This window comes from Solanum tuberosum, unplaced genomic scaffold (assembly GCF_000226075.1).
Source record: "Solanum tuberosum cultivar DM 1-3 516 R44 unplaced genomic scaffold, SolTub_3.0 scf00532, whole genome shotgun sequence".
Taxonomy (NCBI): Eukaryota; Viridiplantae; Streptophyta; class Magnoliopsida; order Solanales; family Solanaceae; genus Solanum; species Solanum tuberosum.
The window spans coordinates 206,736-212,218 of record NW_006239461.1 but is presented as its reverse complement, the minus strand read 5'-3'; positions in this window follow the sequence as shown (position 1 = coordinate 212,218).

Below are 5,483 nucleotides of genomic sequence, written 5' to 3'. Positions count from 1 at the left end.
CTCTCTCGCTCGCCTCTCTCCTCCCTCTCCCAATCTTGCTGGCCATATATATAAATACATATGGATAATTTATAATTATCTAACCGATATACATATATAATTTACCTCTCTCCCACTCTCTGCCCTCTCTCCTCTCTCTCCCAATCTCACTTGCCTCTCTCCTCCCTATAACATGTAGCCACAAATTGTAATTATAAAACTATAGCTATGGAGAGTAATTAGGTTATTTCTGAGTGGCTATATGCGAAAGTTCCTCTTTAATATTAGCAAGCCCTTTTTTTATATATAGGATAGGTGTGGAATTTGTGCAAGGACCCCAAATTTGAAACATTTTTTCTATTTTTCTTATTCTTTATTGTTTGTATTGACTCTAACTTTTGTTTCAATTTGGTTTAATTTAATTGATTCTCTAAAAGATGGTCTTTCTTATTTTTTATGTTAATTGAAGTATTTAAGTTTTATTTATTTATTTAATTGCTTGTTGATAAAAGTTATTTTCTTGAAAAATTATCTTTAGTTCATTGCCTTTTCAAGTAATATTAAAAAATGGGTTTCTCTCTACTTAATTAATTTTTCAAAGTTTGTGAATAACGTCGATTTTCAAGTCGTAGGATAATCGTGTGTTAGTGGATACTTCAAATGCCTAAACCCTTCTTGAGGTGTGAATTTGAACCATGAACCCCCTTTGATATTTCAAACTTCTGTTTGAGTCTTTTGAAATTATAAGTTTTTTCTTGATTTTTCTCAAAAATTAAGTAGCGACTCTTTAAAGAATTGATTTTTCTTATAAAGGTTAGATTATTTTTTTTGAAAACTAAGTCCCTTATTTCTTTTCTTTTAACATAAAACAGAAATGACGACTCTGCTAGGGTTTTGATTAGGTTCTAACCATTTTGAGTTGATTGCTTATTTGACTAACTATTTGTAATTATTTCATTGATTGCACTTTATGTGTTTAATTTTAAATATAAAACTATCATTGTGTGCTTATCATTTATTCAGTCAATCGACATTTTTTTAATTTGAAAATCCTAAAGAACGATTATGTAGGCCGCAGTCGTTCATTATCCAAATTGTTTCTTGGTGTACCATGGCGAATATAGTTGGCCACTGGATGGTTAACGGTCGCTAACTGCCTCAGCCCAAGTTGTCCACTTTAAATAAACCGACTTTGAGTCAACTTGTATACAACGAAACTCAATTCCTGAAATTAGTGCATTTGCCTAAGATGACCCAACACCCAAGGCGCGTTGGGCTCATTAGAAAGACCACCTTGAATCCAACCCCGATTCAAATGGACATTCATGCTTATGTGTTTGAAGGATGTATGCGTCGTTTGATAATTTATAATGCCTATGGGTTAGGGGGTTTCTAATCCTTTGTGTATTTTTTAGATGGCTAGAAGATTTTTGAGTTTCAACATGGTCACCAAGACTCCGAACCTTCTTCATTGTCAGTGGAACCACCTTAATGGGTACCAAAAGAGAGAAATTTCAATCCACATGGTCAACCCTCTTTCAACAATGAATCTTCAAGTTTGGCCCAAGTTTATTGAAGTCATTACTCTGTTTTAAATAGTGAAAGAATGATCTATCGATTTGGGGATTTGAGATAACACCAATCCTCGAGGAGATTCAAGATAGTCTGGAAAACATTGAAATGTGCAATAACAGAAAGATATATTCGGACCATCACATTCTATTGCCAAACAAGCCAACTAGCCAAGAAATGAAAGATATGTTGTTATTGGTGAATGCAGATTGGTTAAATACCCCAAACATTCCATTTAAAAAAAATGAATGTTGGGGACATAAAAATTATTTTAGGAATTTTCCAAATGAGTTTGTCGATCATTCTACTTGGAGTCAAATTCAAGCCTTGACATTTTCTATATGCCTTTTGGGAACCATGGTATTTCCTCAACATAAGGAAAATGAAATTGATTCTCGACTCGTCATAGTTGCACATCCTATCTTCCATGGTATTGGTAAGATAGAAAAAGAAAAGATGTATTTCAATTTGGCCCCAGTCATTCTAGCTGATATTTATCGATCCTTGAGTCAATACAAAGACGGGCATCCATTTTTTCAAGGATATAACATTTTGCTTCAATGGTGGATGTCCAAACATCTGGTTAAAAGAGAAGAACCTCAAAAACAGGAGCTGGCCAAACAAGAAGGATTGAATGACCTTGACCACCACAAATTCAGTCTAAGTGTCCAAAACTTCAAGATTCAAAAAATAAGAAAGACATGGGCTCAAGTCCTTTATGAAGGGAGAACAATATTTAATGGATGTTCGATGACTTTATGTCGAAAAAATAGCAATTCGAGGGTGTCATTGTCCTTTCCTGATTCTTGCGGATATTGGAGGGATATTGTCATACAACCTAGTAGAGTAATGCGGTAGTTTAGCCTTGAGAAAATCATACTTTTGAAATAGGACACTAGTCGATATGTCATTAATTACGACAGTTATGATAAGATACCTCGTGCTAAAACAATTCTCAAAGAATGGGTCAGGCAATTTGAAAGAAAGTATGGCCACAAAAAGGTATAAAGTTGGATATGAGGACAGGTACAAGAAATGGCTAAAGAAAGACTTGATTGGTACACACATTTCGGGACTGTGCAAGGATCGTCAAATCAAAGATGTCCAAGTGAGGCTCCAAATTCAGATAGGTATTTTTTTTCTTTTTTATTATTGGGTGCTGAGGAAAGTGGACAATTTGTTGAGAGGCGATGATTTGATAGTTTTGTTATCTTAAATTTTGATAGCTTAGGGGTGGTTTGGTTTAAAACTAAATTTATCTTTAGATTTAATGGATTTATTTAATTGATAAAAAATTCTAAGTTGAATGATTTTGTTGATATAAAATAAGATTATTGACTTTGTTAGATAAATTTTTCAAAATGGAGTGACCTTTTGAGATATTAACTCAATAAGAAATGATTGAGGCTATAACTCATTGGAAGAAAATGGACAGTTGTGTGTGTTAGAATTTCGAAATTAGGTTTTTCTTTGTGCATTTATCATTGACTCTATAAATCAGAGTTTATTACGTGCAGGTCCCGTACATGTTGCAACAGTTTAAAGGGTTGCCAGATCTAGACTTGAAATGGAAATCTCTAACATTGGAATTATTTTTAGAGGACTTTGGCGTGAACAGCGTAGCTGACCTTATTTGAGCTTCAACTCATGTCGAAACTTTGAACATAAACCTCAAGGAAAATTGCGTAACGTCTTGAACTTTTTCTTGTTTTTTTTAATCTTTATTCTAATGTTTTTAACAACCCAAAATTTTCTACTGTGCTTACAATTGCGAGGAGATTCAAGATGGTTTGGAAAACATTAAATTTTGATAGCTTAGGGGCGGATTTGGTCTAAAACTAAATTTATCTTTAGGCTTAGTGGACTGATTTAATTGATACAAAATTCTAAGTTGAATGATTTTGTTGATATAAAATAAGACTATTGACTTTGTTAGATAAATTTTCAAAATGGAGTGACCTTTTGAGATATTAACTCAATAAGAAATGATATATAGAAAGGAAACAATATTGTAATTACACTATGAATCAATTTTCATTTATAAAAATTTAAGGGTGTTTTACAAAAGCTTATCATGTCGAAACATGCAATACACCAATCGAACACAATACGATACATTATTTTATTATATTCTGCCTATTTCTATAAAAAAAAAATTAAGTAGCATACATGTCAATGATTTTTGTAGGAGTGTCATTCATCTAACTCTTAATCTTTGTACACCAAAGAAAGAGTTTTTTTTTTGAGAAATCAATTACATGTTACTCATAGATAATGGTGAAAGTAACCTCTTATGCTTCACCTCATATTTAAACAAGAGTGATTCGAATTGATGGTCACAAAAATAAAAATCTCTGTCACTTATGGTAGTTTGAAGGGGGTCAAACCTAATAAAGATATATCTCTTTAGTAATATATTTCATTAGTACAATTCAAATTGAGTCACAAGTATGTCTACAGCTAAACTCCTTAAGAGTCAATTCGGGCCTTTAAAAGTTACAAGATACACAATTCAAGTCTTTGTGTGGTGATAGTTAATTAATTTATTAATATATAAAACATGAAATTTTCTTTTTTTAAATTTAGCATTTTAATCCAATTTTATTAACTCCACCTTTTTCCTTTTATTCTTCTTCAATCTTTTTGCTCTCTTAGTGTACACGGTATGACATGTCTAAAATGACTAGTCCACCTCATTGTTACTTACTAATTAAATGTACATGCTTGCACATGTATATTACATTAATTAATTATATTATACTAAAAGTGGAAGACATAAAAGTAAAAGTTGAAATATCATTTTTACCCCTATCACAATTTTAAATGTTATAATTATCTAATAAGTTAAATATTAAGTAATTCAAATATTTTTCACAACCTTTTCAACTCCTAACTTAATTGCAAGCTAAACAAGGGAAAAGACATAAATTCCGCATTAATCTTATTTCGAAAAGTCAGTTACACGCTTAAACTATTATGATGACTTATTACACACATTTACTACTTAAAAGTGAATTTATTTACCCCCTAAAACTGATGTGGCAAAATAATAAAAAATAATAAAAAATAGGCGTGTTAGATTTATTAAAGTAGAAAAAAATCAAAATTTAATTAGACCTCACCCCACTCTTCACATCTCTTCTTCTTCACAACCCACCCTCCTCCTCCTCTTCTTCTTCTTCCTCTTCAACCTCACCCTCTTGAGTAATCACATTTTTCTCCTCTTTCTTTTAAGCAAAAATCTCTCCTTCTTCGACCTCTTCTCAGCTTGCTTAGTAAATTACTTATCATCAATCTAAGTTTTGTGGGTTTTGATTTGTGTTTGTTAACAAAATATTTCTTAATGTCATCGGTGGGATAAAATTTTGGGGGTTTCTTAGCCGTTGCAACTATGACAGACATTTTTGAGAGAAACATGAGACTTTCCACTCCATAAATCAGCTTCATGTTTCGATTAGTGTTCATGGCGGCCATTGTTAAAATTTTCATCTTATTGTAATTTTACTATGAAGAAAATATAATTATTAGAGAATTTAGAGTAAAATATATTTAACAAAAGAAAAGTTAATTAAAAATGAAAAAGAATATATATATTTTTTAATTTCTGACATGTCATTGACATGGCACTGATGTGGCAGCGAGTGTAATACACCACATATTGTGAGAGTGGTGTTACACGTCTCGGGGGTAAATAAATTCACTTTCATATAGTAAATGTGTGTAATAAGTCGTCATAATAGTTTAAGCGTGTAACTAACTTTGCGGGATAAGTTCAGAGGGAATCTATGCCTTTTCCCAGCTAAAGAGTTATAAAGCGACCACATCCATCTATAAGTTACAAAGTGGCCATTTAATTATCTAATTGATTATGATAATATGGATAAAACTGTGTCATAAATGTTATTCTTGCAAGAGTAAAACCTTCTAGGGTC